Raw genomic sequence first — 12,274 nt, 5'->3', positions numbered from 1 at the left:
TGCCCCTTTTTAACTCCCCAATTTTTTGGGCCCCCTTGGTCTAAAGCCATCTCGTCACAATACTGAGAACCAGAAAGATATGGAGAGGTCACAATAATGCAGCTGACCTATTGAATCAATAGACTAATATACTTCAGGCTTGGTCAACACAATGTGACACCCAGCAAGAATTCAAAACATCCTCATTTTCATCAGGTGAGTCACCTGTACAACTCTCCCAATAACCCCTCTTCTAACTTCCACCACCAACAACCCACTACTCCAGCCCTATGAGGTAGCCTGGTCATGTCACGGTGGCAGTTCAGTCTGGAGCCCTTGGTTCCCCCTGTAGGGAGACCCTGACACATGCAGGATAGAGAGATGACCCCAGATTCATCCAGCTGAAGGTAGCCCACTTCCGTTCCCATCCCAATGGCTGTCCAATAGAACAGTAGAAAGCAGGACAGACTAATGGCCGACTGTACAGCCAAATCTCCAGGCAGACCCAAACTAATTTTGGGTCTGAATTGGCTGATAACAATACAAATTAAATCAACTGACAAGGGCTTCAAAACAGGGCTCAAATAATTAATTTAATAATTCAATCAATCGCCTTTTTAGTCTTATGGTTTCTAATAGAGGTCGACCAATTAATTAGGGCCAATTTCATAATCGGAAATCAGTATTTTTTTTACACCGATTTAAAAAACCTTTTACACCTTTATACTTTATTTAACTAGGCAAGTCAGTTAAGAACACATTATTTTCAATGACGGCCTAGGAACGGTAGGTTAACTACCTTGTTCAGGGGCAGAAAGACAGATTTTTACCTTGTCAGCTCGGGGATTCAATCTTGCAACCTTACAGTTAACTAGTCCAACGCTCTAACCACCTGATTACATTGCACTCCACGAGGAGCCTGCCTGTTACACGAATGCAGTAAGCCAAGGTATGTCGCTAGCAAGCATGAACCTTTTTGGGACAGGAGGCAGCATTTTCACATTTGGATGAATAACGTGCCCAGAGTGAACCGCCTCCTACTCTGTCCCAGATGCTAATATATGCATATTATTATTGGATAGAAAACACTGACATTTCTAAAACTGTTTGAATGATGTCTGAGTATAACAGAACTCATATGGCAGGCGGAAACCTGAGAAAAATCCAACCAGGAAGTAAGACATTGAGGTTTGTAGTTTTTCAAAGCTTGGCCTACAGAGTACACATTGAGATATGGATGAGGTTGCACTTCCTAGGGCTTCCACGAGATGTCAACTGTCTTTTCAAACTTGAATGAGGATTCTACATTTAAGGAGGGCCTCATGAGACCTGTTTGAGTCAGTGGTCTGGCAGAGAGCCTCGGTCTCATGACGCGCGCTCCCGACAGAGTTACCTTTGGTTCCAGTGCCTTTTCTGAAGACAAAGCAATTCTCCGGTTGGAACATTATTGATATTATATGTTAAAAACATGCTAGCGATTGATTCCATACATCGTTTGACATGTTTCTAAAAAGGACTGTAATGGAACCTTTCGAGTTGTCTGGACGAAGTATCTGCGCCTCATGAAGATGACAAAAAGTGGCTATTTGGACATAAATGGAACAAAATCAGTCATTTATTGTCAAACTGGGATTCCTGGGAGTGCCTTCTGATGAAGATCAAAGGTAAGTGAATATTTATGGTGTTATTTCTAACTTTGATGATTCCAAAATGGTGGCTATTCCTCTGGCTGTTTTGGGTTCTGAGCGCAGTTCAGATTATGCTTTTTCCGTAAAGTTTTTAAAAAATCTGGCACAGCGGTTGCATTAAGGAGAAGCATATCTTTAATTCTGTGAATAACACTAGGATCTTTAATCAATGTTTATTATAAGTGTTTCTGCAAAATCACCGGATATTTTGGAATCAAAACATTACTGCACGTAAGGCACCAATGTAAACAGATTTTTGGATATAAATATGCACATTATCGAACATACATGTATTGTGCAACATGATGTCTTATGAGTGTCATCTGATGATCAAAGGTTAGTGATTCATTTTATCTATATTTCTGCTTTTTGTGACTCCGATCTTTGGCTGGAAAAATGGCTGTGTGTGCTTTTCGACTTGGCGGTGATCTAACATAATCATATGTTGTGCTTTAGCTATAAAGCATTTTTTGGACACGATGGGTAGATAAACATCTTGTTAATCTTTCATTTGCTGTATTGGACTTCTTAAACTTATCTTATAAAATAAAATTCTAATCAATCATAATCACCAGTTAACTACACATTGATGATGATATTACTAGTTTATCTAGCGTGTCCTGCGTTGCATATAATCGATGCGGTGCGCATTTGTGAAAAAGGACTGTCGTTGATCCAATGTGTACCTAACCATAAACATCAATGCCTTTCTTAAAATCCATACACAGAAGTATATATTTTTAAACCTTCATATTTAGCTAAAATAAGTCCAGGTTAGCAGGCAATATTAACCAGGTGAAATTGTGGCAGGGTATATGCAACAGTTTGGGCCGCCTGGCTCATTACAAAGAATTTTAGAATAATAATGACATAACATTGAAGGTTGTACAATGTAACAAGAATATTTAGACTTAGGGATGCCACCCGTTAGATAAAATACGGAACGGTTCCGTATTTCACTGAAAAAAGAAACGTCTGGTTTTCGAGATAGTTTCCGGGATTTGACCATATTAATGACCGAAGGCTCATATTTCTGTGTGTTATGTTAAAATTAAGTCTATGATTTGATATTTGATAGAGCAGTCTGACTGAGCGATGGTAGGCAGCAGCAAGCTCGTAAGAATTCATTCCAACAGCACTTTCGTGCGTTTTGCCAGCAGCTCTTCGCAAGCACAGCACTGTTTATGACTTCAAGCCCATCAACTCCCGAGATTAGGCTAGTGTAACGGGTGGGAAATGGCTAGCTAGTTAGCGGGGTGCGCGCTAATAGCGTTTCAAACCTCACTCGCTCTGAGACTTGGAGTGGTTGTTCCCCTTGCTCTGCATGGGTAACACTGCTTCAATGGTGGCTGTTGTCGATGTGTTCCTGGTTCGAGTCCAGGGAGGAGCGAGGAGAGGGACGGAAGCTATACTGTTACACTGGCAATACTAAAGTGCCTATAAGAACATCCAATAGTCTAAAGGTTAATGAAATACAAGTGGTATAGAGAGAGTCATAATAACAACCTAAAACTTCTTACCTGGGAATATTGAAGACTCATGTTAAAAGGAACCACTAGCTTTCATATGTTCTCATGTTCTGAGCAAGGAACTGAACCATTAGCTTTCTTACATGGCACATATTACTTTCTTCAACACTTTGTTTTTGCATTATTTAAACCAATTTGAACATGTTTCATTATTTATTTTAGGCTAAATTGATATTACTGATGTATTATATTAAAATAAGTGTTCATTCAGTATTGTGTTAATTGTCATTATTACAAATGAGTTTTTTTATTATTTTTAAATAGGCAGATTAATCGACTTTTTTGGTCCTCCAATAAATCGGTATTGGCGTTGAAAAATCATAAAATCGGTCGACCTCTAGTTTCTAAACATCTTAACTATTACTTAATTTTATACAAACTCAAAGTAAAAGGGCATGAGTGCTTCCAAGCATACAGGAAAACATACTACACTCAGGAACCAATTGATACTTGGGATTAACCGGAGTTTACAACCCACGGCCATCCGCCACGGTAAGCCTCTTAGTCTACTGGGAGCAGGATCACGTCGTCTCACCCAGACCAGTAAACAAAACACAGCTGTTAAATGCTAAGGGGGAATCTCAAAGTATTTTCCTTGATTCCTGGGCTTCTTCTCCTCCAATGCATTCCTTGTGTCCCTACTCCTCATTTCCTTCTCAACAACGACAGAGGTAAATGACGAGAGAATTGGAAGAGAAGATCAATTCCAGAATTTGCTTCAACATAGCACCCAGGACAAGGTGACCGAAAGGCACAGGGCCCTGCGTTGACTAATATTATTTGTGTTTTATTAGGATCCCCATTAGCTGTTGCAAAAGCAGCAGCTACTCTTCCTGGGGCCCACACAAAACATAATACAGAACATAAATAGACAAGAACTGCTCAAGGACAGAACTACGTACTTACATTTTTTTATTTTAAAGGCACACGTAGCCTACATATCAATGCATTCAAACTATTTTGGCAAATAGGGGAGAGGCGTAACTAGGTCGGCCGATTATGATTTTTTATTTAACCTTTATTTAACCAGGTAGGCCAGCTGAGAACAAGTTCTCATTTACAACTAGTTCCACATGGAACTAGAGTTCCACATGGAATAAACAAGCATTCAGTCAATAACACAATAGAAAAGTCTATATAGTGTGTGCAAATGAAGATTAGGGAGGTAAGGCAATAAATAGGCCATAGCGCCGAAATAATTACAATTTAGCACGGAAACAGTGTTGTATGGCATTCGTCTGGAGCTTAGTTAACAGTGTCCAAAGAAGGGCCAGAAGTGTACAAAATGGTGTCGTCTGCGTAGAAGTGGATCAGAGAACCACCAGCAGCAAGAGCGACCTCATTGATGTATACAGAGAAGAGAGTCGGCCCGAGAATTGAACCCTGTGGCACCCCCATAGAGACTGCCAGAGATCCAGACAACAGGCCCTCCGACTTGACACACTGAACTCTATCAGAGAAGTAGTTGGTGAACAAGGCAGTCATTTGAGAAACCAAGGCGGTTGAGTCTGCAGATGAGAATGCGGTGATTGACAGAGTCAAAAGCCTTGGCCAGGTCGATGAATACGGCTGCAGAGTAATGTCTCTTATCGATGGCGGTTATGATATCGTTTAGGACCTTGAGCATGGCTGAGGTGCAACAATGACCAGCTCTGAAAGCAGATTGCATAGCGGAGAAGGTGCGGTGGGATTCAAAATGGTCGTAATCTGTTGACTTGGCTTTCGAAGACCTTAGAAAGGCAGGGTAGAATAGATATAGGTCTGTAGCAACTTGGGTCTAGAGTGCGGCATCTTTCCAATCTTTGGGAATCTCAGACGATATGAAAGAGAGGTTGAACAGGCCAGTAATAGGGGTAGCAACAATTTCGGCAGATAATTTTAAAAAGAGAGGGCCCAGATTGTTTAGCCCGGCTGATTTGTAGGGGTCCAGGTTTTGCAGTTCTTTAAGAACATCAGCTATCTGGATTTGGGTGAAGGAGAAATGGGGGAGGCTTGGGTGAGTTGCTGTGGGGAGTGCAGGGCTGTTGACCGGGGTAGGGGTAGCCAGGAGGAAAGCATGGCCAGCCTGTAGAAAAATACTTATTGAAATTCTCAATTATAGTGGATTTATCAGTGGTGACAGTGTTTCCTAGCCTCAGTGCAGTGCGCAGCTAGGAGGTGCTCTTATTCTCCATGGACTTTACAGTGTCCCAGAACCATTTTGAGTTTGTGCTACAGGATGCAAATTTCTGCTTGAAAAAGCTAGCCTTAGCTTTCCTAACTGCCTGTGTATATTTGTTCCCGACTTCCCTGAAAAGTTGCATATCACAGGGCTATTTGATGCTAATGCAGAACGCCACAGGATGTTTTTGTGCTGGTCAAGGGCAGTCAGGTCTGGAGTGAATCAAGGGCTATATCTGTTCCTGGTTCTACATTTTTTGAAAGGGGCATGCTTATTTAAGGTGAAGAAAGCACTTTTAAAAGAATAACCAGGCATCCTCTACTGACGGAATGAGGTCAATATCCTCCCAGGATACCCGGGCCAGGTCGACTAAAAAAGCCTGCTCGCTGAAGTGTTTTAGGGAGCGTTTGACAGTGATGAGGGGTGGTCGTTTGACCGCGGACCCATTACGGACACAGGCAATGAATGAACAACGAACACTTATTTTAATATAATACAATAAATAATGAAACATGTTCAATTTGATTTAAATAATGCAAAAAAAAGTTAGAAGTAAAAGTGCAATATGTGCCATGTAAAAAAATGACCGTTTAAGTTCCTTGCGCATTACATATGAATAGTTCCTTTTAACTTGAGTCTCCAATATTGCCAGTTTTAGGCTGTAGTTATTCTAGGACTATTCCTCTCTATACCATTTGTATTTCATAGACCTTTGACTATTGGATGTTCTTATAGGCACTAAAGGTATTTCCAGCCTAATCTCAGGAGTTGATAGGCTTGACGTCATAAACAGCACCGTGCTTCAAGCATTACGAAAAGCTGCTGGCAAACGGAAGAAAGTGCTGTTTGAATGAATACTTACGAGCCTGCTGCTGCCTTCCACCGCTCAGTCAGACCGCGCTATCAAATATCAAGATTTAATTATAAAAACACACAGAAATACGAGCCTTAGGTCATTAACCTGTTGCTCCTACCCTCTACTTTTTTGAACATTTTGTTAAAAATCGCGCAACATTTCAGCGCCCTGCTACTCATGCCAGGAATATAGTACGTTCATATGGTTAGAATGTGTGGATAGAAAACACTCGGACGTTTTTAAAACTGGTTAAATCACGACTGTGGCTATAACATAACGTGCGTTACATCGGAAAGCGCAGGAAAACCTGATCACAGAAAATGGAAATAAATATCCTTGCGCCACTTCCAGCAATTGTTCACAGTGAGCCGAATTAGATAAGACCGAGGATTCAACTCCCACAGCATCCCCATGTTGTCTAGAGTCATGTGAATTGAATCATCTTTGATTCTTGGTTGAACCGAATCAGGGGAACCACTTACCTCCAGTCTCCGCCCAGATCATTTGGAAGAGCTCTCTCGTGAAATTTTTTCCAAGACGACAGCTAATGATTTTTACATCGCCTCCTGATGATTTTTATCGCTTATTAACGTTTACTAATACCTAAAGTAGCATTACAAACGTATTTCGAAGTGTTTTGTGAAAGTTTATCGTCTACTTTTTGAATTTTAAAAAATGACGTTACGTTGTGAAAACGCTGTTTTTTTCGTTTATCACACAGTCTACATATAATGATATCTTGGCTTTATATGGCCCGATTTAATCGAAATAAAGACCCAATAGTGTTTATGGGACATCTAGGAGTGCCAACAAAGAAGATGGTGAAAGGTAATGACTGTTTTCTATTTTATTGTGCGGTTTGTGTAACGTCGAAATGCTAATTATTTTGTTTACGTCCCCTGCGTGGCCTTTGTGTTGTAGTGTATTGGTGCATGCTATCAGATAGCTTCTCATGCTGTCCCCGAAAAGCATTTTAAAAATCTGACTTGTTGCCTGGATTCACAACGAGTGTAGCTTTAATTCGATACCCTGCATGTGTATTTTAATGAACGTTTGAGTTTTAACTAATACTATTAGCATTTAGTGTAGCGCATTTGCATTTCCAGAGCTCTAGTTGGGACGCAAGCGTCCCGAGTAGAAGCAAGAGGTTAACCAAATCTATCTAGATGAAAATAATACATCTAAAAGTAACTTCTATTACCATTGCCAATAAATACAAACATTGCAGCCCTCAGTTATAAAATATGACAAAAATATATATCCTATAAGTCACATTTGCTATGCATGGCCTGTGTGCAAGGAACTTTAAACATTGTATCAACTATTAACTTAGGTCTGGCCTGACGCTTGCTCTAGCAAACTGGAACAATTTTATTAAATATTCTAGGCCCTCAGTTTACTGCACCAGTGAGCTCCTGACAGACAGACACAGCAGTAGGCTATCTGCATAAGTAAATAATAAGGTAGGACTTTGACATTTCCACCGGATCTGAGCTTGACATCTTTTTTCACCTTTCATGCTGAGTGGTTATAGAAAGAGAAAGCTGGAAAGATTGCTCAAATTGGCAATAGTTCCTCAAAGTAGCCTTTTTTCAATTATTTAAAAACATACTTCCTTTACCTTCTTTTTGAGGCAAAGAAAAATTACTTTGTCTTAACTCACCATCAGTATGAAGCATCTCTATCAGAAATAGTATCAGATCCCCAAATGGGTACATGTATAAGCCTACATTTGCGAGCGGGCAAGGTAGCCTAGGCGTAATCAGGTGCATGTCCTTACACAAGATTAACAGGAGCGCTCCAAACAAAATAATGACTAGATTTACAAACCGTAAATGAAATGAAATAACCCAACACTTTTGTCACAAGTTTAACCTAGGTTGTGTACTCTGCAAATAACGTGTCCACTCCTACAACGCTGAAAATGTAATAAATTAAATGCATTAAAATAAATGACCCTTACCAAACAAACATTGTAGATAAGTATGGTAAATAAGGGTAAATGTACAACTGGCGATACTGGTGTGCCATCCCTGCGGCCTCAACAATGGATTAGTCCACTCAAGTGTCTCGTGTGCCATAACATTTTTTTGTTTGATGCCACAGCTCACCTAAAAATAAAGTTGACAAAAAGCCAATCAACCCCCCAAAAATATTTAAATAGATTTTTTTAACCAGTCAACTAATGGGGTCAGCCCTACAATAGATTCTACACAAAACCAGCAATGAGGAATACCGGAATCAATAAAACACAGAAACAGTGGTTCTTTATCAGCGGTTGGTGGACTTGACACTGGTGTAGCAGGGCAGTCAGAACTGGCTGTCAGCAGCAGAGAGCTAGAGGAAAGATACATGGGGCTTTGGCTTTGAACTCTGCTGTGAATGTTATGTGCCCTGGGCACCACCTGACCTATGAACACTGATGTCATCACCATGCCAGCGGTAACCACCCTGTCATAATACACTGACTGCAGGGGGAAAGTCTCAGGAGTTTATTCAGTGAGGTGAATCGTTCACAACTTTACAGATAGAACACTGCATTGGTTGCTCCCATGTGTCATACACTCCAGGCAGGGGCTACATGGCTGGCAACATGAAAGCAGTAGGCTTGCTCTGGATAAGAGCCTGCTAAATGACTGTAGTGCAATCAACATGTTGATTTCCCAAACTAGATGTTTTTTTACTATTAATAGCTAGCTTCTGTGTGTAATTTTTGTATCGTGGTCGACATTGTAATTAGAATGGTAAAGTGCAGTGTTGTCAGTAGTAAGTACACTGTTGGAGCTAGTTTTGTCGCAATACCAAAGGTACAATACCAGGCCAAGTATCACAATACCAAGTAGTATCGCGATACCAGAGGAAAAAAAAAAAAATTGTTCTAGCGTTCTGTTCGCCACGTCCCCCAGACGCTTGTTCCCGTTTTCTAAACGTTCTGCGCATGTGCTACGCAAAAACTTGTCACTGAAATTCACAATTCACACGCAATAGAACACATTGAATTTCACTTCATATTGTACAGTGTATAATAGGAAACTGCATAGAATGGCTAATTTGCCAATATTTGTTAACCTCTGCGTACCGAACCCGTTAGCGGGATTAAATTCGACAACATACGGTGATCGCTACATAAATAGTCATTAAACATTCATGGAAATAAAAGTGTCTCACATGGGTCGAAAGCCTATAATCTTGCCAATCCAACTGCATTGTCAGGTTTAAAAAAGGATTTACTGCGAAAGAATACGATGTGATTATCCGAGAACAAAGCCCCATAAATTAAACTACACTGCTCAAAAAAATAAAGGGAACACTTAAACACAACGTAACTCCAAGTCAATCACACTTCTGTGAAATCAAACAGTCCACCTAGGAAGCAACACTGATTGACAATACATTTCACATGCTGTTGTGCAAATGGAATAGACAACAGGTGGAAATTATAGGCAATTAGCAAGACACCCCCAATAAAGGAGTGGTTCTGCATGTGGTATCACAGACCATTTCTCAGTTCCTATGCTTCCTGGCTGATGTTTTGGTCACTTGAGTGCTGGCGGTGCTTTCACTCTAGTGGTAGCATGAGACGGAGTCTACAACCCACACAAGTGGTGCAGGTAGTGCAGCTCATCCAGGATGGCACATCGATGCGAGCTGTGGCAAGAAGGTTTGCTGTGTCTGTCAGCGTAGTGTCCAGAGCATGCAGGCACTACCAGGAGACAGGCCAGTACATCAGGAGACGTGGAGGAGGCCGTAGGAGGGCAACAACCCAGCAGCAGGACCGCTACCTCCGCCTTTGTGCAAGGAGGAGCACTGCCAGATCCCTGTAAAATTACCTCCAGCAGGCCACAAATGTGCATGTGTCTGCTCAAACGGTCAGAAACAGACTCCATGAGGGTAGTATGAGGGCCCGACGTGCACAGCTGGGGGTTGTGCTTACAGCCTAACACCGTGCAGGACGTTTGGCATTTGCCAGAGAACACAAAGATTGGCAAATTCGCCACTGGCGCCCTGTGCTCTTCACAGATGAAAGCAGGTTCACACTGAGCACGTGACAGACGTGACAGAGTCTGGAGACGACATATGGAGAACGTTCTGCTGCCTGCAACATCCTCAAGCATGACCGGTTTGGCGGTGGGTCAGTCATGGTGTGGGGGGGGCATTTCTTTGGGGGGGCCGCACAGCCCTCCATGTGCTCGCCAGAGGTAGCCTGACTGCCATTAGGTACCGAGATGAGATCCTCAGACCCCTTGTGAGACCATATTCTGGTGCGGTTGGCCCTGGGTTCCTCCTAATGCAAGACAATGCTAGACCTCATGTGGCTGGAGTGTGTCACCAGTTCCTGCAAGAGGAAGGCATTGATGCTATGGACTGGCCCGCCCGTTCCCCAGACCTGAATCCAATTGAGCACATCTGGGACATCATGTCTCGCTCCATCCACCAGACTATCCAGGAGTTGGCGGATGCTTTAGTCCAGGTCTGGGAGGAGATCCCTCAGGAGACAATCCGCCACCTCATCAGGAGCATGCCCAGGCGTTGTAGGGAGGTCATACAGGCACGTGGAGGCCACACGCACTACTGAGCCTCATTTTGACTTGTTTTAAGGACATTACATCAAAGTTGGATCAGCCTGTAGTGTGGTTTTCCACTTTAATTCTGAGTGACTCCAAATCCAGACCTCCATGGGTTGATAAATTTGATTTCCATTGATAATGTGTTTGATTTTGTTGTCAGCAGATTCAACTATGTAAAGAAAAAAGTATTTAATAAGAATATTTCATTCATTCAGATCTAGGATATGTTATTTTAGTGTTCCCTTTATGTTTTTGAGCAGTGTATATCAAATCAGTATGGCGACTAAGTCAGGGAAAGCTAAATCTAAGTCTAGATATACAGATGTACACACAATTTTAGAAGAAATTGATCGGGAGACAGAAGTGAGACAGATTGTTGGAGGATGATTAATTTAGCGATTCCCAAATGGAGGAATATTTTTTGAACGGAGAGGACATCATTTTGGACTGGTAAGTTCTTCTCATGCTAATGCAGTGGTTTGAAATTAATAATATAAAATATTATTTGTGATTCTTTACAATTTTAGTAGCAATATATAAAAATTGAATGTAATGAAATGTGAGATGCACGTGTCTGCCGCCAAACCCCACCCCCACATGAAACAGCCTATTTGAGGCTGTTGAGGGGAGGGCAGGCCCACAACAATGGCCAAAGAGACATGGAGACAGTAGATACAGCTGGTCTGTTGTAATATAATAGAGATAGAACTAGCTGAAATGTCGTAATATAAATGAGACAGTAGATCTAGCAGGTCTATAATAATATATTCAACCTTATGTTCCCCGTACTCTATATATATATATATATATATGTTTATTATACCTGTTGATACAGGACTCATATGTGAAACTATTCTAACTGAACATGTTCTTTCACAGTGACACTGACTCCGAATGGGAGCCCCCAGTGCCAAGGTGTCCATCCCCCACTGAAGCTGGTTCATCCAGCTCCTGCCACAAGTGGTGTTCATATGCCCAAATGTATTTCTGCAGGCATGGATGTGCCTCAGGGCCAAAAGGGCACAGCATGGAGGTGTCATTGTGTTCTTTGCCAAATTAAGTCGCCAATCACCTGCACCACATGCTTGGTGACCCTCTGCTTTACAGCAGAAAGCGACTGCTATGGAACATGGCATCAGAAGCACAATATTGTGTAGAGGACTGAGGGTCTTCCAAATATTGATAGTGTATAAATAGTTAACCTTGTTATTTTGTTATTTTATTTTTTTTAATGTATTTTGTGTTTTTTGGAGGGGTGTGTTAGAATACCATTTTGGTAGTTTGTATATAGTTATTTGCTTCAAATTGTATAACTTTACCAATTTGGCCACTTAGGTACATTTGGGCAACTTGTGTGGGACTCCTGGGTGACTTCATGCTAAATGTCATGTAGCTCACCCATTCCTGAAGTTATCAGTCAGACTTTGCACACCTACAGTTGCCCTCTTGTGTTATCCATCAAAATGATCTCCAGCATCCTATTCTAATACATG

At 41.5% G+C, this 12,274-nt stretch overlaps 1 protein-coding gene across 3 annotated transcripts in view; it reads right to left on the bottom strand.

Annotated features, from left to right (window-relative positions):
* LOC115141777 (lissencephaly-1 homolog A) overlaps positions 1-12,274 on the bottom strand; it is a 91,070-nt gene that overhangs the window by 57,930 nt on the left and 20,866 nt on the right. The window lies entirely within an intron of this gene.

This window comes from Oncorhynchus nerka, linkage group LG14 (genome assembly GCF_034236695.1).
Source record: "Oncorhynchus nerka isolate Pitt River linkage group LG14, Oner_Uvic_2.0, whole genome shotgun sequence".
In the NCBI taxonomy this organism is placed as follows: Eukaryota; Metazoa; Chordata; class Actinopteri; order Salmoniformes; family Salmonidae; genus Oncorhynchus; species Oncorhynchus nerka.
This window is presented reverse-complemented; position numbering and strand designations above follow the sequence as displayed.